Source organism: Vombatus ursinus, unplaced genomic scaffold (genome assembly GCF_900497805.2).
Source record: "Vombatus ursinus unplaced genomic scaffold, bare-nosed wombat genome assembly UNPS02014779.1, whole genome shotgun sequence".
NCBI lineage: Eukaryota > Metazoa > Chordata > Mammalia > Diprotodontia > Vombatidae > Vombatus > Vombatus ursinus.
Window position 1 is genome coordinate 33,476,544 of NW_020954557.1, and position 24,729 is coordinate 33,501,272.

The following is a 24,729-nucleotide window of genomic DNA, read 5'->3' on the forward strand; positions in this document are numbered from 1 at the left end:
AGGGGTTGGACTGAATGACCTCTATGGTACTTTCCAACTCTGACATTCAGTGTGATTCAGTTTCACTTAAATACCCAAGCTACACCAGGTAATAATTTCATTGGGTATGAGTCCTAATTTCAGTAGCTATGCATTAGTGAAAGATTCTCAGAGCAAGTGTTCCACCATTCACAGATACAGTCTTTGGTTTTGCTTCCATTTTAAACTGCTTCTCTCTTACTAACACGCAGAGGTACAATCCTTGTCCTGAAGAAGCTTATAATCCTAGTAGAGCACAGAAAAAGACATTTTAATATGTTTTCATAGGTAACTATAATTTCAATGGGATATGTGCAAAGTAGAGATACCAACAAGGATCTTTTCAAGGAAGAAGATTCTTACCAGTTCTAGGCAACACGGGGATCGACATCAAGGAGGTGGTATTTGAGCTCAGCCTTGAAGGACCAGTGGCCTGTCAAGGTAGGCCTAGATGAAAAAAACTGCAGTACCTGTTGAGTTCAGGAAGAACAATTAGAAAACTATCTTGGAAGAATAATTAGAAACTATCCAGAGAAAGAAGTATGTATAAATAGACATATAGAATAATTATATATATATAACTATTTGTATCTAATTTTAGCCATCTCTAGGGTGGGGCAGGGGAGAGGAAAGAAAAAAAGAAAAAAAAAGAAATTTACCTGAAATTTATTTAAAAGTAATAGCAAATTCTACATAAAAGATTGACAATTTCATGTATAATCATCTTTTTTTATCATAGTATGTTATGGAAATGTTTTATTACATAAATAAAAAAAGAAAATCAATTTTTAAAAAGAAAAAAAGAAAACTTTCCTGATTAGAAGTTTTTTAGTGATTTATTGTTTTTCAGTTTATGAGCAATTAAAAATTAATCTGTCCCACCCACCAATAAACCCACCATTAATTGAACAAATTAAAAACAAAAATAAAATAAAAATAATACCTTCAATACATAGCTGCATAATCTGACCCAGGGGTGGGGAACCTGTGCCCTCGAGGCCACATGTAGCCTTCTAGGTACTCTGGTACAGCCTTTTGACTGAGTCCAAGTTTTATAGGACAAATCTTTTTTTTAAAGGGGATTTGTTCTGTGAAGTTTGGATTCAGTCGAAGAGGTTCCCCACCTCTGGTCTGACCAAATAAATTCTTATATTAGCCATATCCAAAAATGTATTTCTTTCTCTTTTTTTTCTTGCATTTGAAATTTGTCACCTTTCTCTTAGGAGGTGTGGCATGTTTCATCTTTCTTTTTGACTCAGGAAGGATCAGGATTCTAAAGCCTTTCAAAGTTGTTTTTGCTTACAATGCTATCATTATATAAATTGTTATCCTGGTTCTGCTCACTTCCTTCTGCCTCAGTTCATAAAGGTCTTCCCAGTTTCTTCTGAAATTGTTCATTTCATCATTTCTTATGGAACGATCACGTTCCGCTATATTCATATAACAAAATTTGCTCAGCCATTCCCTAAGAGGAAGACTTAGTTTCTCAGTTTTGCCAGCCAGGAGAAGAGCCCCGATATTTTTGTATATATAGATTCTTTTCCTCTTTCTTTTATTTCTTTGGCTCAGAAATCTTGTAAAGATATTACTAGGCCAATGGGTATGAACAGTTTTGTAACCTTTGGGACATAGTATCAAACTGCTTTCCAGAATGGCTGGACCAATTCTCAGCTCTGCCAACAGTATCCTGGGGTATCTCTTTTCCCACAGCCCCTCTGACATTTGTCATTTGCCTCTTGTGTCTACTTTGCCAGACTGATAAACAGCACTATTATCCATGGTTTGGTACCACCTATAGTTGGTAATCTGCTACTTTTTAAAACTTTATAACTTTTAAAAACTTACTTCATGACATGCCTCATTTCACAAGTAAGAAATAACAGTTCCTCTTATTCTGTTGTTTGAAGCACCAGTTAACAAAACTATTCTTGTCTCCACAGACTGAATAGCTATAAGATTATGCAATATTATCTCATCAGCAGCCTGATACAGAAGGTTGAATTTGTACACTATAATATAAATATTTGTGATATCAGAATTTCGCCAATGACAGATGAGAACTTTTCTGTGTTCTCTCATTAGAGATTGTGTTTGATTATTGTACACATGCTGTTAAATAATATATCCTACCTTAGGCATTAATTTTGTCCATGGCCTATTTTTAATGTGGGAGACTTTTTTGTGTTCATAAAATTAAGAAATTGCATATATTTTGCATATATCAATGTTTTCAGGAGCTTTGAACTAGGAAGCTCAATGGTACAATGGAGAAGACTGTTGAACTTGGAGTAAGAAAGATCTGAATTCAAGTCCTACCTTAAATATTTACTAGCTGTGTGATCCTGGGCAAGTCACCTAACTTCTCTCAGCCTCAGTTTTCCTCATCTATAAATGGGGATAACAATAGTCTTGCCTCACACAGGGTTGTTGTATGAATCAAATGAGATAACGTATGTCTAGCACTTTATAAAACATAAGGTACTATACAAATACTAGGTATTATGTTGAAACTATTATTATTTTATGAGAGGTAGAGTGATTTTTTATTGACAAAATTATTTCATTAACAAGCATTTAATGAGTCCTAATGCAAGAACACTGTCCTATTAGATGTTTAGAGATGCAAAAGAAGTAGAATATGTGGTTTTATGCTACAAGTAATTAACAGTCCATTTAGACAGACAATAAAATTCATTGAATGTTTGTTAAGTAATTTCTATGTGTCTATGTACTCTTGGTACTGGGTTTACAAGACTAAAATCAAGGCAGTCAACCTTCTACTGGGGGAAAACAACACACATATATTATATTTGAAAAAGCAGCAACTCAAAATATGACATAATATTGGATAAATGCAGGCGACTATATTACCAGGTTCTTGTATTACATCATATGAAGCATGTATCTCAGTGGAGTAAGGCAGTTGTTAATGTTAAGAGATTTTAGTCAGCTGAAGCTTTCTAAATTTAATTTAGCTTTAAATTTATCCATGCTTCCTTTTTCTCACATCTGGACTAGAGGAAGACAAAGATTAAGCTAGGAAAACTAAATGGAAGAGATTAGAGAAGAGAGAAATTATAAATAATCAGTAAATAATCAGATACAAAGAAACATAAACAGAGGATAGAGGTCACGTCCTTAAGACGGAGGACAACTTAATAAAAAAAAAGCACTCTACCTGGTTGTTCATATTTTAAAAGTAATTTACAGTATTTCAGGAGCTCTGAAGGAAAAGGCAATATAAAAAAAACAAAACAACAAAAAAAAAGGTTTGAGCAATAATACAAATCAGCAGAAGAAGGGGTGAAACATGAAGTGATTACAAGTGTGAGGGAAAGGATATATATATTATATATATATATATATATACACACATTTATATTTGTGTGTTGTATTATACACATATGCAAATCTATGTTGTGTACATTTGTGCATGCATGTATGTTCAAATATAGCTTTGTTCTAGTGTCTGAACTTCTGAGGCTTTTTGGACAACTGAACATTCCAACCTTTTGGACATGCTGTTTTGTACAACAGCACTCTGTAAGGTGGCACAGCCTGTAAATCAGCAGTATGTATTACAAATGCATTGTATATTTAGATAATAAAGTAAATTTCCTTTGTTTATAGGAACTAGGAAAACTTTGGTTTTTGCAAAAGGATGCTGTGCTTATACAGTGGTAGTGAGCAATAAAACATTTTCTCAATAATAATCATTTCAGAACTATCTTGTTTATAGCTGTCTGGTAGAATGTAATGAGAGAGTATAAGAATTATTAATTTTAGTCTATTCTCAAGGACTATTTCTCAGATATCATTTTTTTACTTTCTTATTCTTTTTATGTATCTTTAAAAAATTTCAGGCTTTGCTGAATCCAGTTTCAAATACTAGATTTGGAGGACACTGACCTAGGTTCTAGTCCTATCCTGTTATTAAGTACCTTGGGCAAACTTAGGCTTTTTGTACTGTGGTGGGTGAAAGATGAAATGACTGAGAAAACAAAGGTTTGGACTTCTGAGAATCTTGATTTATTAAACAATACATGCCAATTGCTCAACAAACCACAACTAGGCCCCCTCAGCTTCGGCACCAGAATATAGGGGGAGACATTTTTATATGTTAAAAACAATTAATCAAATAAGAACAATTAATTAAAATAAAGTAATTAACCAGGATACAAAATTAGGTAATCTGATTTCTAATTAGAAGAAAGATTAAGGGCTTTCCAAGTTGGGAGGGGGAGACCAAACAGATGCAGTTCCCTGAATTTAGAAAAAGAAGTGTCTTATTCCCCTCCCAGTATCTATAAAAAATCTGAGGAACATGGAAACAATAATTGGTTGATTAGCATGGGGACAGTTTTCAGATAACATGTGTGGGTTGCTTGGGACGTATAATTGTGAGAAAACTTGCTTCAGTCTTACTGGGTTTCTGGTCAGTATAACCAAGATCCTTAGTTAAAGGTCTCTAAGCTATCGGTAAATGGGGTCCAGTTTCCCAGTCACGCAGGGTTAGGTTCCAAAAAATGCAATAAGGGTTCCTTACAATTTCTACAATTGAATAAAGTTTTCTCAGAAAACAGAAACTGAACTAAACCTACAATTGAATAAATAGGGAACTAAGTTAGATCCAGAATTGAGTCACAAGATGGAGTCAATGTGGCTTACTCAATTGCCACTAACACTTGGTGTTCTACTCCCTTCAATTTCCTTAGTGCCTAAGTATTCTAACATTTGAAAGGAGTAGATTGCATTAGATAACATCAAAGATCACTGCTAGCTTTAGAATTCCATAATTCTAAAGCATTTATTGTGAAAATTTGGCCATGTAAATACCATACAAATTATTAAAACTAGCAGTCCTTGACTTTCAGAGCTTATAATATTTAGGAATAGATACTTTCATGCAGACTCCTAAAAAGATGTCTAAACTCATTGATATAACCATTCGCTAAAGCAGGAAGTAAAATAAATTCAATACCATACCCCTAAACACATACTTTCACAGAATCTCAGATTTGGAAAGTGTCTTAAATATTAGCTAGTTCAACCTATCCCTGAACACATATCTCTTCTACAACATACCCAACAAGCAGTCATCTGGCCTTCACTTGAAGAAGTCTAGTTTTAAAGGTGTCTCATGTTATTAGGTTTCTAATTCTATTACCATGCAATAAAATCTATTTGGTGATGCTTAAAAAAGATAAGTAATTCAGTGGAATGGACTAGAAAAGCATAACCCATGAATAGTCCAGGGCTTGATAAAATTCAGGAATAAAATCTTCTAGGAAAAGAATTCATCATTGTGCAAGAATGGGCTAAGAAAATAGGAAACAATTTGTCATAAAATAGGTTCAGATCCATGTCTTATACTTCATGATTGATGGTTAGGATAGGAATTCATAGCCAAATAAGAGACAGAGGAACTCAGAAAAGGCAAAATAGACTATTTCAATTATATAAAATTAAGTTTTTTTCATAAAACAAATCAATAAAGCTAAATCAAAAGCAACCCCCCCAAAAAAATTGCATCATATTTGACATTTCAGATAAATAAGTAATTAACACAAATCTATAAGGCCAAGATCAATTCTCAAATAAATAAAGGTTTATGATAGAGAAACTTTTTTCCCAAGAAAGAAATGCCAATTATCAATAACCATGCAAAAACGCCCAAATCCCTAACAATAAGGCTGTTTCTTTAAGCATATGCAATATTCAGCATCTTACTTCCACACACCTCCAACCAGTTAGAGGAAAAAAGTAGGTTTCATTCTCTATCCTCTGGAACCAAAATGATTCTTGCATTTAATCTTTATTCAGCTGTGTTTTGGTGTTGTTTTCATTTGCATTATTGTAGTCATTTTGTATATTGTTTTACTTAATTTTCATCTGTCAAAAGTTCATGTCTTCTCACATTTATCTGTCTGTATTCTTCATACTTGTTATTACTTCTAGTGCAATAAGTTCTTGATGCATGAGGAAGGTTTAGAGGGGGAATGGTACAGGGGATGTCATGTCCTAGGACCTACCAGGAACACTCTTAAAGAAAAGGGGTGGTCTCAGACAGTTCAATCAGATACACGGTCGTTGCTAAATCACAGACATTTCCCTGTGGTTCAGCTATGCCTTTATGCTTAGGGTAGGGTACAATAATAATGATTATGATAGCTAACATTTATTTAACACTCAATATGTGTCAGGCGTTGTGTGAAGTGCTTTACAAATATTATCTTATTTGAACCTCACAACAACCCTGAGAAGTAGGTGCTACTATTTCCCCCATTTTATAGATGAGGAAATCGAGGCACCCAAAGGTTAAGTGACTTGCCCAGAGTCACACAACTAGGAAGGCCAGATTTAAATTTAAACTCAGGTCTTTCTGACTCCAAGCACAACATTCTATCCACTGTGCTACCTAGCTACAAAGTATATGGTTTCAGGAAAGAAGACACCAGGGAGAAAATATACATCATTTCTGAGGGGTTGGTAGACTAGCAGAGGACAAAGACACATATGGTAATAATGCCCAGGTACTCTGTTCCACAGAATCTACCCTTCTCTATTGCACACTAAAGTCTTAGTTGACTTTTTCTTATTTTTTTTCTCCTTGTACATGATTAGTCAGCAACACTAGAGTTTCCTTCAATACATTAGCATTGCTTCCCTTCCTTAAGTATTCTGGATGAATTCATCTTTGACATAAGCAGAAACATTGGCATACTTACCTGATAAAAATGACCTTTCTCACATTTCTGTCTCTTGCCCAGTACTCATAATGCAGACAGGGAAACTAACAAGGTGGGCTATCTACTTCGGAAAGAGGAAATCCAGCTTAGTCCATTTTGTGAGCAGGCTAGGAGTAGGAGGATGGGCCATTTAACTAGAGCCCAGGTAGCTGTGAGTAGAGCAATCTTCATTTAATCATGAGAGGTAGATTTGGGCCAATGACAAAAACTACCCTACTTCCTCAGCAACCAGAAAAATTATAAAAAACATAGCTCTGGTTTGGACTGTGGGTAGAAATAAGCATAAATTGGGAAGTGGAACTAGATATAATGAAATATGGATTTAGAGGGAGAAGTGTTCAGTTGTTTCAGTTGTGTCCAACTCTTCATGACCCCATTTGGGATTTTCTTAGCAAAGATACTACAGTGATTTGCTATTTCCTTCTCTAGCTCATTTTACAGGTGAAGAACCGAGGCAAACAGGATTAAGTGACTTGCCCAGGCTAGCACAGCTAGTAAGTGTTTGAGGCCAGGTTTGAACTTGGGAAGAGGAGTCTTTTTGACTCCAGACTTAGTACTGTATCCACTCCTCCACTTTTTCTACCTGTAAAATGTGGATAATAACCAGCTGTCAGGTTGTTTTGAGATCAAATGAAATATCATAAGTGAAAGAACTTTAGAAACTAAAAAATGCTGTATCAATATGTGGTGGTCTTCTAGCTACCACAAGATAGCTGATTTGTATGTACTATTTTGTATTTACTGATATGTATGTAACAGAGCTTGCACAGAATTTCCCTGCCTTTTTCTAGCATGACCTGCTTTGTCTACTATCTCAGTGTTTGCATGCTTTAGTGATGCTAAAGCCCCTGATGTTTCTGGCTAGTCACCTATAAGAGCACTAAGGGTGCTACTGACTACTGACACAGTGAATTTTTAAAAGGAAGTGGCCCACCCCCAGTAGTTTCTTCTCTTCTGGGCTTCAGATCACTAGGTCAATTTGACTCTCACCCTTGATGAGTGGGAGGAGAAGGTGGGCATTCTTCCCTTCAACCCTGAAAGAAATGCTCATATCTGTCATGTGGCAGCAAGAAGAGTTTCTCAACTAGGTGAACTGAGCCTGGGCCTTGGGTTGACTGGACAGCTCTATTTTGTGTTTCCTTTCCTTAGCATAGATGAGTGAATAGTGATCCCAGGAAGCAACTTTGTTGGCTCAAGAGGTTTGGAAACTCTGGTTTTCTTGATCAGAAGTGAGTACTGGCAAGGGACAACTGTTTCAGAAAGGTTACCACAGACAGGGGGAGAAATTCAGCCCCCTAGCCAGGCTAACCAAAATTTAGGGACAGCACAATAACAAGGTGAAATGTAACCTGCCTATCTGACCATCCCACAAATTGCTTCCTGTTGTGTTCTGAGTACCTTTTATGTTAAGTATTTCTTTTAGTGTGTAGGAAATAGATACCTGCATTATCCCTGAGGCAGTTAGGTGGCACACATGGTAAAGCCCTGGACCTGCAGTCAGGAAGACCTGAACTCAAATCTGGGCTCAGAAATTTAATAGTTAGATGGCTCTCAACAAGTCACTTTATGTCTGCCTGTCTGTTTCCTCATTTGTCCAATAGCACCTATCTCCTGGTGTTGTTGAAAGGATCAAATGAAGATGATATTTTAAAGTCCTTTGCAAACCTTACCATATTAATATAAATGCTAGCTTTCATTATGCCTGATTTACATTGTACATTAAGTACCTTTTACTCATCCTTTGGGGAGATGTTAGAGGCTTCATCCAAAGCCTAAGCTTTAAGAAAAATTTCTCTGGTGTACTGAAGGAGAAACATAAAAGGCCAAAAACCATGAGAAAGGGAGCTTGAGTCTCCTTTCATGTACAGGGCTCCTCCAGGACTACATTTGGGTCAGACCCACATTTGTACCTTCAGAGAAGATGGGTCCCTTGGTGGAGTGGAAAAAAGTGCAGTGCCCTGGTGCACCCTAGTTTTAGCAGTTCAAATATTTAGACATTTATCCCGTAAGGTCCCAACACACCTTACTAAATAGCTTTCACGTTACAAATGGATCACTGTATATGTGCTATATGATAATTTCTAACTCTTCATTTCCTACCAGCTTCTCAGCTCCACCAACATCATGACCCAGGGCAGGGTACCCTCAAGTGCCTCTCTCTCATGCCTTTCAACTTCCTTTTATATATTGTCTTCCCCCATTAGATTGTAAACTCCTTGAGGGCAGGGACTGTATTTGTTTTTCTTTTTTTTATATCCCCAGAGCGTAGCATGGTGACCAGTGCAATAGTAGTCACTTAATAAATTAAAAATACTGACAAGAAATATTGACTGATATAGTAATACAGTGTAATGAGAAAAACAATACAAGAGTCATTATATCAAGGATGTATCCTTTGAAGGATAGAACCAAAAGCCTCCACATAGTTGCAGAAGAAAGTTACCCAATTGGCAATGAAGGGGTTGAGGAGCCTTCTGTTTGAGTGTATCCCCAGATCCTATTTAGTTATATTCTTGTATCAGTAGATAAATGTAGTAAGTGAGTACCAGACATGCCAGTGGGGAAAATCCAATATTAGTAGCCATGTTGAACTTACTATTTTTCCTTCATTCTTTTCAGTTGAGATACAAATTAGATCCCATAATGATTCTCATTTTGACATTTAGTTGTAAACCTGATGAATTTTTGTGAAAAAAATATATTTCATCACTCTCTTTTACTACTAGTAGGGATGAATTGTTAGTATGAATCCTCTTTCTCACTATCTCTATCATCTCACTAGTAAATTTTTCAGTGTTATTTCTTGTTTCAGGTGGCAAGATAGTGCAATAGAAAGAGAGCTGTGTCTGGAATCAGGAAGATTTGAGTTCAAAACCTGTATCAAACTCTTATAAGTTTTGTAACTGTGGCCAAGTCACTTGACCTCTGTAAGCCTCAGTTTCCTTATTTGTAAAATGAAGATAATAATAGCACCTACCTCACAGCATTGTTATGGGAATTAAAAGAGATTATAAGTGTAAAATACTTTGTAAACCCAAGCACTATATAAATGTTAGCTATTATAATTACTATTTAGTTAAACTAGACAGATCTTTATTTCATTTAACAAGTCAGTTGTATATTTGTTATTATTTTTATCTGACTGCAGCCTCCAGAATAACTCAGTCAAAATAAGATTTTTACTAACTGGAAAAAATGGGGAAAAACCAAATCCTAAACACTGAGGTACTATTTCTACTAGTCTAGGTAATCAAGTCATCATTTTAGTTTTACTTTTTCCAAAATCCATATCACGGCTGCACAGGCCTCCTTCCCCCTTCCTCCCTGCCCCAAATCTTCCTGGAAGGTTGTCATCTTTCCTATCCCAAGATTCCAATTAGCACCTAAAGCCTGAAGCCCACTACAGTGTGAAACAGTTACTTTTTCAGCAGCAGCTTACACATGGCTGATGCTCCATGATACTGAACAGTATCATTTGACCTTATAGTCCTCCCTCCTCAGGCCTCTAGCAAAAACTAGTTGTATGATAGCAAAGCGTTTGAAGGGTACAAGTAATTCTTTCCTGTTTCTAATGAGTTTAATTCATAGAACAATAAGTAATTTCTCCCTAGATCTTCTATGGTTCTTTGCATCTCTCCAATGCACTAATCTTCTTATTTTTTATTGTTTACATGTACCCCTAAACTTTCCTCATCTAGGTCATAAACTCTGTAAGAACAGAAACTGCTTTATTTATATTTTTATCCCCTTCAGTACCTTTCACAATTGGCACTTGATACATATCAAAGATTTCCAAACTTTTTTTGATTATGTAACCTATGTTTAAAAACATTTGAGCACATATCACCAATGAGCATATATATTTTTATGTTATATACTATTGACTCTGAGTATATTAAACATTTGTAGAAAATGGAAATTAAAAAGTATAAGAAAAATACAAAATATTTGATCCTAGAGTTACTAGAGCCACTGAAGTTTATTGAACAGGAGATTGACATGGTCAGAATAATACTTTAGGAAAAAGAATTTTGGTAAATGTGCAAAGGATTGAAATTTAACTTGGATTTTAATATGCTTCTTTGCCTTGCTCTCTGGTTTCTCTTAACTCTTGGATCTAAATTAGTCTAAGACCCTGATTTCTCCCCTTTTTGTTCTCAGCCTTGCTGTAGCTCTTCTTGCCTCGACATTCAGCCCACTCTCCCACCTCCAGCCTGTCCCTACATTGTCCTGGTATCAACAGCTTCTTTGGGTGAAGGCTGCTCAGTCTAGATTTCAGATCTGGCTGCCAGAGTACAAGAGACCTGGTATTATACACTGATTCTATTTGTTTACTATTTAATGATTGCTTACTTTGCTTCTACTGTTTCCCCAAACATGAATGGACCCACGGATGTCATTTGAGTGCTGGTAAGAAGGATATTTGGGACAATATACTACTTTGTCCTTGACATGTTATGCAAACTCTCATTCTGCCCTCTTCGATTGGATCACTGATGTGACCCATGCCCAGCAGAAAGTCCAAATGATTAGTATATAACTAAACCCAAGGAAGCATTCAGAGCAATGAAACATTTCCATTTCTATAGGGACTGACTCATTTTTGAGATTCTGTTTTGAGAAGACTTCTGTACAGCCCTTCTTGGTGCGCACGCACACACACACACACACACACACACACACACACACACACATGCACACACATAACTAGCTGGAGGATGCTTCTTTCTAGCTATATGGTATTTGGGAATTGTGTCCAGGATTCTAAGATAGCTTTCATGTAGGTGTATTCTTTACCATTTAAACATAAATACCATAAACATGAAGATTTTCCTGTAAAAATAAAAGGGTCAGATTAGATTATTTTAAGGCCCCTTTTGATCCCAAACATATGATCCTGTATATTACAGCCCCCAAACTTGCTAAATAAACAGTCAAACTTCAATAGCACAGTATCCAGAACAGAGTACAAGACACTTAACAAAATTATTGTGGAATGAATGAATGAATGAATGAATGAATGAATGAATGAAGAAGTAATAAACAATTCTTGTAGGTATAATAATTAACATCTACATAAGTTCTGACTGAGTTTTGGATTTATAGGTGATAGTAAAATTCATGGTGTCTTTCAGACATGAGGACATGCGTGCATTTCTTTTAGCAGAATGAAATCTTTTGCAATGTTATCTGAGCATGAGCCCTGGGACTCAGGAGTGAGAGAGAAGGGAAAGGGGCCAGATAAAATCTTCCATCTCACAATTTTCAATGGGACCTGAAGAAGATCAGCCCAAGAGTTTTAACTGAGAGCTAGCAGCACATCGTGAGCAGTGTTTATCATTGACTTTCACATGCCATTGAATATGTGAGTCAAGAGAATTTGTGAGTAGGAGCAAGGAGATGACATGAAAGTTGAATGGGAACCGAGAGAATGCTCAGGCCACTGGCATTCAAGTAGATGCCTGTTTCTATTGCATTCACTGAGGTCCCCAGGAGGTGTATGGCAGGAACAAACTAAAGTTTATGGAACTTTTCTCTCCAGGAGATCTGAAAAAGATGGTGAACTATAGTTCCCAGAATTGAATATGATAAACTGTTAAGAATAACAATTATAACCACAGTCTGACAGCATATACACAGATCAATCTGAGTATTTTAAAACATAATTTTACTTTGTCACACAACTTTGGTACTCAGGTTTTCAAGGGGAACTGGAGAAATATAATCTGGTAATACCTCATCAAGGAAAAGATTCTGCCCATTTAGGGTTTTGTACATAAATGTGCCTATCATGTGATTCTTTATCTATGAACTAAGAAGAAAATAGTTTCTTTTTTACTGGTGGTTACTCCTTGTCTGACCTTGACAAAGTCATTTAACCTAGGCCTCAGTTTCCATATCTGTAAAATAGGGAGATCAAGATCTAAATCTATGATCTTATGGCACCCCTCCCCTCTTAGCTGAGGTAGTAGACATTTACATCAAAAATTTTTGTTTGTCAATAATTCCTGATTTAATTAGTACTTTTTGGGTGGCTTATTACACGAACAAATTATTATTAGTCATTAATACTTTGGGAATATCTGTTTTCTTTATTTGTAAGTAAGAGATTGCAAAAGAGGGGAACAGTTATTTGATAAGATAAGATTTGATAAGATACCAACTGGAGTCTCAAGAGTGATACAAAGAAAAGGAAAATTATATTGATTTATTAATTTTTAATAATCATCCCAAAGCAAGGTGTTTTTTAAAGCTAGATTGGTTTTGGTTTTGGTTTTTTTCCCCCTCAGAGGCAAAGTTAGTCAGCTATCATTGCTCTCTGGTAGCAAGTTTGGCTGGTCAGTCACATTTTCTCCTCCACTGTACCCCCTTATAAACGTGTGAGAAAGCTCTTTGCAGGGGTGGTGACTGAAGAGTGGGAACTGGCCAGTGGGAGTAGAAAAGGAATGTTTGGACCTGGAAGGTGATGCCCACATTTCAATGGTGATGTCCAGATTTCATTTTTATCTTCAACTCTCTAAAACTGCACATTAGCAAGACTATGCCAGGATGAAGAAATTTCTGTGAAGAGCAATATACTTCTTGCCCTGCTTTGTCCCTGCTATAGAAAGTATTGAGTATGGAATGTCATTCTATTTGGCCAAGTCAAATACTTGGATGAGCTTATAGAAAAGAAGGAAAGAATTCCTGCAACAGACTGGCCCTCAGGAAAACTGTGAAGGAAGCAAAGTTTGCTTTGGGGTCCTTCCCATCTCTCCTTTCTGCACCACGCTCTCTATTTGTATTATCTCCTTCCCCCAAAAAGACTTAGTGCTGTTAAAATGCCCCTGTTTACCCAAACAGTCCCCTCTCCCCATGAACTTCTCAAAGGCTTAAACTTTTTAAAGGCCCAGCTCAGGATTTATTTGCCCCTCTCCCCCCCCCAACAAAATTCACCTATCCTTCCTCCTATTTCCATAGGGCTCTGCATTTAACAATCTGATAGATGAATGCATGCTGAGAATCAATTGATCTGCCAATATTGAGCTCCTACTACTTGCACAGATAGCACTGTGCTAGGTATCTTGGGGAATACATAAGAAATGTAAGAGACAGTTCCTGACCACAAGAAACTTAAAGTCTAGTTTGATAAATAAGATATAATGATATGAAACATTTAAATAAAGATTCAAGCCTTTATATGTGACTAGGTTCTAGGATGGACTATGTACTCTGTAAGCACTCTAAGGTTTCAGGAGAAGGAGAAATCAAAGAAAATTAGGGTAGGTAAAAGAAGGGGGATTTGAGCTGGGTGGGGTCCATACTCTTACATGTAAGAATATTTTCAAGGATGCAGTGTGTACCAACTTTCATCATCAAAGGTACCTTTAACACTTAGTGTTATATCTGTATCTATTTGACTGCCAACATTTTAAGGGTGTCTTCCACTGTGTGCTTGCAACATGCTATTTAGACTACATATTAAGCCGAAAGCATAAGACTAACATTAGAAGTTAGATTGGCAATCAGTGAATTCTTGGGTTTAGAAATCTGGAACTGATTAAAAGACTTCCATTTATAGTTTATTGCTGTAATTCCAAGAGTTTTATATTAGCATATAAAACATTCCAATCTGATAGAAAAATAGGATTAAAATATATACAAAAGGATAGTGTCAAAGGGTGTTGTGGTCATGGCAATAATATGGTGATAAATGTTCAGTAAAAACAAGAATCATTAAAATATTTTGTATTTGTAAATAAAGGCAGTGTGGGATGGTGGCTAGTAGGCCAATCTGGAACTCAAGAACACATTTTGAACTCTTGTCTTTGATATATGCTAGCTTTGTGTCATGAGCAAATTGCCTGACTTCTCAGTGTCCAAGGGAAATATCTAATAATATAAATTACTGATGAGGTCTTCATCTTCATCAACCTAATTATTTATAAAATATTTCTATCCTTTAGATTAATTCTTTTTATGGATCTGGGTAGTGCATCAACAACGGACCTTCTTCTGGCATGGTGGGGAACCTGTCACCTCCAGGCCATGTGTGGCCTTCTAGGTCCTTGGGTGCAGTCTTTTGACTGAGTCAAAGTTTTGCAGAACAGATCCTTTTATTAAGATGATTTGTTCTGTGAAGTTTGGATTCAGTCAAAGGGATGCACTTGAGGACCTAGAGGGCCACATGTGGACTTGAGATCACAGATTCCTCACCCCTGGTAAACTATAAAATAGCTGGAATCTTTCTTTGGACTGTTCTACCAGAGTCATAGCTAGGGCAAGTTATAAGTGGATTTGATTCAGGGCAGGAAAAATGTCCCTAGGGTGAGACTGTTTAAAGGACTGGATAAATATGTTCCTCTGAGAAAGAAGGCAGGGATGGCGCCTTATTAGTGAGATAATGGAAGACTTTGGTGTGAGGAAAGGGTGAAGCCTTGGCCAGATGAAACCCGGCACAGTGAGAATGGAGGCAAGAGCAGTCTTTGGCTGGGGAAGTAGCAAGATTATCTCTCCTTTCTCTGTCAAAAGTGAGGTTGCCAGACCTAAGCTCAGGCTTGGCCTAATAGTGGAAAGGGATCCTGGGCCTCAGCCCAGATAGTGATACTATCCACTTTGTTGCAAAAGAGTTATGTACTTTACCTCTCCAGATGTCTCACCACCAGGAGGAAGAGAGCTGCAACCTAGAGATTAGCAATAGATTGAAAAGGGCTCTCTCATTTGGTCAAGTCTCTCCTCTCTCAGTTTATCCTGCATCGAACTGCCAGTGGTTAGTTTTTAAAATGCTTATCTTTTATCATATCATTCCCTTACTCAATAAACCTCCAAGATTCCCTATTGCCTCTAGGATCAAATGTAAATTCTTATGTTTAAATTTGAAAGCTCTAATACTTAATCCCACCCCACTTTTCATACTTTATTACACCATCCTCCTCTTTCTGAATTTTCTAAACCAGCCAAATGTCTTCTTACTGTTCCTACCAGATAATATTCAATCTCCTTCTGATTTCCCATGCTTTGAAAGGCTCTCCTTTCTCACCTTGGTTTCTTGAAATCCCTAGTATCTTTCAAAACTCTGCTTAAGAAGACATCTTCTATGGGAAGGCTTTTCTGATCCTCATCAGCTTCCAGTGCTCTTCTATCACCATTTCTTAGTATCTATAGATAGAACCATAGCTTGATGGGAGCTCAGAGGTCATCTAGTCTGTCCCTCTTATTTTACAGGTGAGGAAACTGAGGCTAGTGAGGCTAAATAACTTAATACATAAGTACTAAGTATAAGCCATATAAACTTCAGAGGTACGATTTGAACCCAGGTCTTCAGATGCTAGAATCATTGTTTTCCTATTTTGCATATAGGATTGATTGAGATAATATGTGTAAAGCATTTTGTAAATCTTAGAGCTTGGCATAAATATTAGTTATCAGTCTTCTAGTGCTAATGCTTTATATATACTTGCAAGACATAAGATTTATTATTATTGTGCCAAACACAGACCTTTCTGGTTTAGGCTCTTCAATCAAAGAATATTCCAGACTTTTTCAGAACCCCATATAGTACTTTTCTATATAAAAAGGTACCTTTTCAAGTACTACTGGATTTCAGGATTAATTCTTATGTCAAAATAATGGATGTTTTCTGCTTTGTGTTCAAGTGCCATTTGTAGATCTCACTAATTTATCATTTTCTAGGTGGAAGGGAGATAGGCATTTTTATCATTACAAGAAATAGATTTAACCTATTAGGGCTAAAAGTTTCTAAAAGAAAAAAGTAGTTTTCTTGCTACATTTTGAAACTAGGTTTTTATGTATATGATGTCGTTTATAAGAAATTTCTTACCATTTTTGAGATACAACTGCTTAATTATAAAACCACATAAAAGTATCTAAAACACTCATTTATATTCTAAAAAACCCACAAATCAAGGGAGTAGAGAACCTGTGGATGGATAGTTTTACAGAGAAGCAGTGGCACATGAGTTTATCTTAAGAAGGATCATAACCTGAAGCCTAACTAATAGCCTGCACTATTATCTATATTTGATGGTGAAAAAGTCTTAGTACAAGCAAGATCTTTTAATGCTAGTTATGAGCATATGGATGTACTGTGCTTATTGAAATTATGTTCATATTTAAAATTTTAATCTAGGCTTTGATATGTAGGCTGTTGGGCAAATAGCCCATACAGCTTGTCCATCAGCATTTCTACCTTGAAAGGATGATATAAACGAACAATGATTTAGACTTATAAATTAAGAGAAAGAAGTGAGTAGCCTAGGTTGCTTTGGGGGAAAAGATCTCAAGCTTTACCCAGAAACAAAGTCTCATCTCTTTAATATCAGTCATCTTCTGGTCATGTCATAAGGCTACAAGTGATGAAACACTATAGTCTCCAAATTAATGAAAATGAGTGTCATCCAGAGAGCAACAGGTAGGTATATGGTGGTCACTAGCTGGCTATAACACATTACAAATAATAACAAAGGAGAACCAAAGTCAAAGACATCATCAAAGAAAGATAGCCCATAGACAGTTTGTGTACTCCACTGTTACCTTTGAGGAATCAAGAAAAAATGAAGAAAACCTAAAGAACATTGGGTGAACCTCCTGTGATGAACTTTGTGGAGGATATGGACCAGAATCACACAAGATGGTTGGGTATGGATAGATTGCTATCTTCATGGTGGTAGTTTGTGTGGGGATGGGGAGCGGGGCAGAATACCAACATTAATAAGATCATAGATTCATTAAATCTGTGTATTGGAGTATTTCCATTTTGAAATTCTCAAAAATTGTTCTCTTTTCCTCTAAAAATAATCAGATCCCTTATTAATTTGCTCTAAAGTACAAATATTTAATACTATGAAAGATGTAATATACAAAGATTCTTAGACCTTAAGAAGAGTTGTTGATAAATCAGTTTTACTATAAGAGAATGTTTTCTTAACCTTGAAATAAGGCCCTAAATATTTGAATCCAGAATTTATGAACTGAATCCACATTTCAGAGTTGGGAGGAATCTCAGAGACATCTAGTATAATTCGTATGTGTCCCTTGTAGTCTAAATATTTTTACCTTTGGATGTTGAAGTGGAAATAGCAGAATATTTAAATATATGTATATATGTGTATATCTGTCTGTCTATCTATCTATGTATTTATCTATTTCCTGCATATAACAATCAGTTGAATCAGTTATATTGTTTTTAAAAACATCAATTTTTTCATTTAAGTCTAACTCATTAAATTTTACTAGAGTGAATGATAAGATAAATGGTAATAGTGAGGAAACAAAAAATGAGACAGTATTAAAAATATGAGTACAATAAACCCACATTATCTAGCTTCAGTAATTTAGAATTTGTAGTAAAACTCAGAGGCTGAATTGAAGTTCACTTTTATTTTCAAAGTAGGAAGAAACCTGGTTTCAAGGGGAATGTTTGCTAACTTCAAAAGAAAAGGCTTTTTTCTAATTCTTTATAAGAGTACAAATAACACAATTTCAAGTAGAAGTACCATTTACTAATTACTAATTTACTAATTACCTATCTACTTATCAAAGCAGATTTTCTTTAATTTACTTCTAGTTAATGTATTCAATTCAGTTTAATTCAACAAAAACACATTGAGTCAACAAAAATATATTAAGCACAAACTCTTATACAAGGCATTAGAGAATGCAAAGATAAATAATGCAGGATTTTTGCCCTCAAGCAGTTCACCACCTAGTAGGAAAGAATACATATATCCACAGATAACTAGTTTATAAAATACTAAATGAGTGAGTAAGAAGGGTACAAGGTATGAGTAGAGATCAAAAGGAGTTAGTACTAGGTGGCACAGTGGATAGTACTAGGTTTGGAGTTGGGAAGATCTGAGTTCAAATGTAATTTTAACCACTTACTATGAGACCCTGGGCAAGTCATTTAACCTCTTCCTGCCTCAGTTCCTTCATCTGCAAAATGGCCCTTTCCCATTTAAAACCATCATCAAGCACCCACTTGATACTTGTTTAACTTACAAAATTTTTATGTAGATGGAAAAGGAAGCATATGAGTTAATAGTAACTGATGTTTTCTTTGACTCTTCTTTTGGATAATAATGAAGTCTGAGTTTTATTTAGTTTTATTTTGTTTTGTTTTGTTCTTACACATTTTTGGTATCTATTGCTTCTTTGTATTTGTATTGTTGTTTGTCTTTCATTTGTATGTCTTGAGAATCAATCCTTCAGTGAAGTCAAAATTGTGCCATCTTCAACATGGCCCTCCTCTGTGTACAGTTGTTCTGATCTGGAGGCTTTCCCATTCCTTGTCCTCTTCAGGGACATTTCTACCTCCTCTATCCTATCTTTGAGACTCTGATACCTTCTGAAAGTATTCATGATAAGTATTTACAAAATGAACTCTACACAATAATATCAGCTTTAGTACCAGCATTGATTGTAAAGCATGAATGGGTAGAAAAATTCCGCAAACAACCTGATAAGATCCCAGATTAAATCAACATGTACTTTGATGCTTAGCTATTTCACAGCAAAGGTGGGCATTTTTCAAGTCAAGTCAACAAGATTTTATTAAGTATTTCCTTTGTACCAGGTACTATGATAAATGCTAAGAAAAAAAGCATAGAAAAAAAAAGACAGAAAAGAAGTCTCTGATCACAAGGAGCTCATAGTCTAATGGGGTAGATGACATGAAAACAACAATCCATGAGCAAGATTTATACAAGATAAATAAGAGATAGGCATTAACATTGAGGGAGATCAGGAAACAAAAAAACTTTTTTCAGAGAGTGGAATTTTAGTTGGGACCTGAAAGAATCCAGGGAAAGCAGAAGAGTGAGATAAAAAGGTAGAGAATTTGGACATGGGGGACAACCAGTGAAAATTTGTAGAGTCTAGAGATGGAGTGTCATGAGTGAGGAACAAGTAGAAGGCCAGTGTGACTGGATCATGGAGTATGTGGAAGGAAGGAAGGTGTAAGAAAACTGGAAAAGTAGTAAGAAAGGATCCATGTGATTATGGGCTTTAAAAGCCAGAGGATTTTGTATTTGAACCTGGAGGTGACAGGAAGCCATTGTATTTTATTGATTAGGGAGATGATATGGTCAAAACTATGCTTTTGAAAAATAAATTTGACAACTAGGTGGAGAATGGACAGGAGTGTTGAGAGGCTTTGAGGCAGGAAGGAACAAAAGGGCAGTTATTACAAAAATCTAGGCTAAGGTGACTAGAGCCTGCATCAGAATAGTGGCAGTTTCAGAGAAGAAAAGGGGATATATTCAAGAAATGAAACAAAGGTAAAATTGAATAGACTTAGTAACAGATTGGAAATGGGGACTGAAATATAGTGAGGAATTAAGGATGACACCTAGGTTGCAAGCCTGGGTAACTAGGAAGATGGTGGTGGACTCAATAGTAAGAGGAATTAGGAGGAGGCAAGGGTTTTGGGGACAAGATAGTGATTTCAGTTTTAGACATATTAGTTCTAACATATCTATGGGAAATCCAATTTGAGCTGTCCAATAGGCAGTTGGAGATGTGAAATTGGAGGTCAGGAGAGAGGTTAGGGATGGACAAATATATGTGAGAATCATAGGCATAAAGATGATAATTGTATGTATGATAGCTGATGAGATTGCTAAGCAAAATAGTATAAAAGAAGGAGAAAAGGACAGAGCCTTGGGGGTAATCTATGGATAGCAGACATGATCTGGATGAAGATCTAGCAAAGCAGACTGAGAAGAAATCATTAGACAGGTTGGAGGAGATCATTGTCATTAAAACCTTGAGAAATGAGTAGATCAAGGAGAAAATGGTAATCAACAGTGCTAAAAGGCAGAGAGGTCAAGAAAGATGAAGATCACAAAGTACTGTAATTTGGCAATTAAAAAAGATCATTGGTAACTTTGGAGATGATGATGACATCTGAAGCTGAAAGATGAGATCTGAAGCCATAGTGTAGAGAGTTAAAAAGAGCAAGGCAGTAGAGGTGCTGTTTATAAACAGCCTTCTCAAGGAGTTTTTTTTTTTAATGCTAGAAAATAAGGTTTATGGATAAGGAATTAGAAAGACCAAAGGCTTATAGGTTACACAAGAGCTTTATGTCTTTTGTGTCATGAATACTTTAAGACAAAAATCAAAAGTTACTGGACATCATTCACCAAATAAGATGACAAAAATGAAATTGATTTTATTTAATATATAGGGAATGTCTTGTTACTGTTGTCAGAATCATTTATGAATCAGCAATATACGTACAGTCAGACCATCAACCTTTTAGAGCAAAATCAAAATGATTACAAAGTTAGAAGAAAAAATGATTTGGATGCAATGAAAACTCTAACCTCACTTATTTAAATAAGTAACTATTGATGAAAAAATAAGAAGTGAGTTGAGGAAAGGACATTGACAGCAATTGTAATAATTTTATGTATAAGTTTAATGAATGCAAAAAAAAATGCTATAACCAGAAGACAAAAAGAACCTAAGAAACCTCTTAGTCAACAAAACTTGATTTATTTGCTAGGCAGAAAGATATGATAGCCAAGTATAAGACTGGTTTAGAATATAAACTATGTGGGTGTTAGAATTCACTAATATTCTTATAAATAGTTATTATATAAATACATATAAGTTTAGAATATGTTAAAAAAATTTTAAGTACAATGGAAAATTATGAGTAGTATCACCTCACAAAATAGAGAGAAGCTGTGAGGGAAAAACTATTTAAAGAAAGTTTAGCAAGAGACCTGACTAATCAAAACCATTCTGAGAGCCCTTAAGGATAAAATTTAAAGGACAAGAGATGAAAAATGGAAACTATTTGTAAAAAATGTTTATAAGAAACTTTTTTTATCTTTAAAGATTGTGGAACAACCACATTTAATAAGGTGAATACTAAAAGTATTTTTATTTTACATGAGAAGAAACTGATGTTCAGAGATGCAAGTGACTTACCTATAGGCAAACATCAAGTAACAGTTAGTCAGAGCCTGGACTAGAATCCAGGTCTTTTTAATCCTAGTCTAATTCTCTTTGCATGTCACAATATTGCCCCAAATAGGTCCTTAACGCTGTACAGAAATCTTTTTATTCATCCCTCACTTACTCATTTCACTCTCCATGGTGGCTATTTCAAACCTTTTCTTTGCTCTCCAGTTATTACTTTCTTCTTGATGTCCACTGCCTCCTCGACCTCTGTATCGCTGTATTATCATGGTTTTCCTCTGACCTCTCTGGAGACTTCTTTTCTGTCTTTTTTGGATTCCTCCTCCTGTTCCTATTCCTTGAATGTGTTTCCAGAATACTCTGTTTTTGACCTCTTCCTCCCCCTGTCTCTATACTTTTCTTTGAACATGTTATCTACTCCCATAACTTCAATTTCCATTTCTTAGCAGATGACTACCATATCAATCATTTTGCTCTAAATCTTTTCCAAGAGTGCTGCTTCTTCAGCTGCCATTAGGGTATCTAACCAGCAGTTTAAATTCAGCAAGTCATTCATTCATATATTCTGTAAGGATTTACTAAATATGCATTAAGAACAAAGCATTGTTCTAGGCACCAGAATACAAGGTCAACAGTGAGCTTTTGTAATTAATTGTAATCAGTATAAGGAGTTTACATTAATCATGTCTTTCCCTAGGAATCTGTCCCTCATCTGAACTTTTTTATGTTTGCTAATGGTACCACCATTCTCCTGGTCACCAAGTCTTAAAATATCAGAGTTTTCTTTGACTTTTCTCCCTTCATCATTATGTGTTGACAGATAGTAAGCACTTAATAATATGTGCATTGATTGATTGCCTGATATATTTGATCAATTGCCAAATACCTTTGATTCTACTCCCACAATATTTCCAATATCCATTTATTTCCCTCCATTCTGCAGCAAATACCTTAGTTTAGGACCTTATCTCTCCTCACCCATGTTATTATAAAGGCCTCCTATTTAAGCTTGGATTCAGGCTTTCTCTTCCCATTTCCTCAGCCAATTTATCCCTTACAACCCTGTCTATGTCATCTTCCTGGTGCAACAATCTAATGATTTTATTCCTGTATTCAAAAGCCTTCACTAGCTCTCCATTCCATCCTATATAACATAAGTCTGGCATTTAAGACCTTCCATAGCCTGACTGCAACCTTTGTTTCCAGTATTATATGATACTATTCCCTTGAGCTTACTATGCATTCCAACAAAATTGGTCCACTTTTTCTTTGCTTGCTCATCTCCCTGCTTTTGCATACACTGTATATCATACGTGGAAAGGACTTTGCACAGTTTGTCACTCTCCATCTATTAAAATCCCACCCTCCTTCAAGATAGAATTCAGGTGTTACTTTCCTTTATTAATCCTTCCCTGAAATCCTTTCCCCAGGTGAAAAAGGGAAAGTGATTACTTCTCAAATTTCTCATAGCCCTTTGCCTCAACGTTTTTATACTTATCTCATTCTTTCTTGTAATTTACTTATTTGTTCATTTGTCTTTGTTAGGTCTTTGAGAGCAGTCTGTATTTAGTGTCTTGTATAGGCATTTAATGGTATGGGTTATGTCTTTTGATTCATATATAAACTGGATTTGAGGGAGGCAGAGTTGCTCAAAATTGTGGATCTCACTCTCTCTTACAGAGTCATCAGTGTCCACGGCAGGACAATAGTCAAGATGACTGGTAATGGCCCAAGATGCAGTGGATGACCATACCGTCTTTGATGTCTAACCAAGCTCTAAGCATTCCACAGCACTTGCTTCAGATACCTTCATAGACATTGGAACAAATTGTTCTCATCCACCCATTCCTCCAAGGGAAGTCTTTACATGCTTGGGGTAGACACCCCCCAGAACTAGCTGCCAGGTTTGAGATCCCTCAGTTACCCTCAACCTTGTTTAGCCCATATGCCAACACGATTTACCTTGATGAGGCTTCTGTGCATGTTACAGCTTCTTAGAGCCACAGGTGAGCGTTGGGCGAATCAGGTGGAAACCAAAGGTGGAAAAAAGCCCTGAAAAGGGCTCAGCAGCCCTCACACAAGAGGTGCTAGTCTTCCCTGAACACTCTACACACCAGGCACTTAATAAACCTTTGTTGAATAAATGATTGAATGAAGAAATTACATGAATTAATGAAAAATAGAACTGTTTGAGGGTGAAATCCAAGTATATAAGTGGGCATTTAGGATCTTCTAAACCATCTTACCAAAGGAGGAGTGAAATAGAGAATAGCAGTTGTTGCTAATCCTGTACTAACTCCATCCTCCAGATCTTCAGTGACCTGAAATGTCATTTCACTTATTACTAGAAGAACCACACTTCCTATTTATGATAGGTCAGCTCAGCAGGTCAGAGACTAAGATCATGGGTTGTTCCCCCAGTAGATCAATAAGTTTTCATGCTTTTTCCATATCAACAAGGAGAACCTTTTGCCTAGTGATTCATCATGCAAATAAATATATACCATTAATCACAAAAGGAACTACATGGGAGCCTGTGGATGAATTAGGGAAATCCATTGTCATTATTGGAAAAGCAACTCAAGGCTTATGCCTTCCTGACAGTGCGGATGACAACTGTCATCCTCATAAGTGGATGGCTGGATAAAAAGTCCATTTATTACTTATTGTAAGATATTTTTATGGCTCTCAGAACTGGGTTTTCTACTTTATGGAAGCTGCTAAGTGCTTCTAATGAATCAGACCTATTTAATGATGATATTTGATGAGTTTAAAACTGTTTTAAATGAAGGGACTTTTAAAATGTTTGCTGAAATATTTTTTCCTTTTTATTAATGCTATAGTTATTGCCTATCAACATTAAAACGTAATCAGAATCCACTTATTTGATAGTGATTTTTTTCTGTAAGAAATCCATTTAAACATTCACTTATGAAGGATATAAGGCAAAATGGGAAGCATTAGTATTTGAATTACAAAAGTCACATAAGGAACAGCTAGAAGCAAAAGAGATGTATTTCAAAAATTATTAATT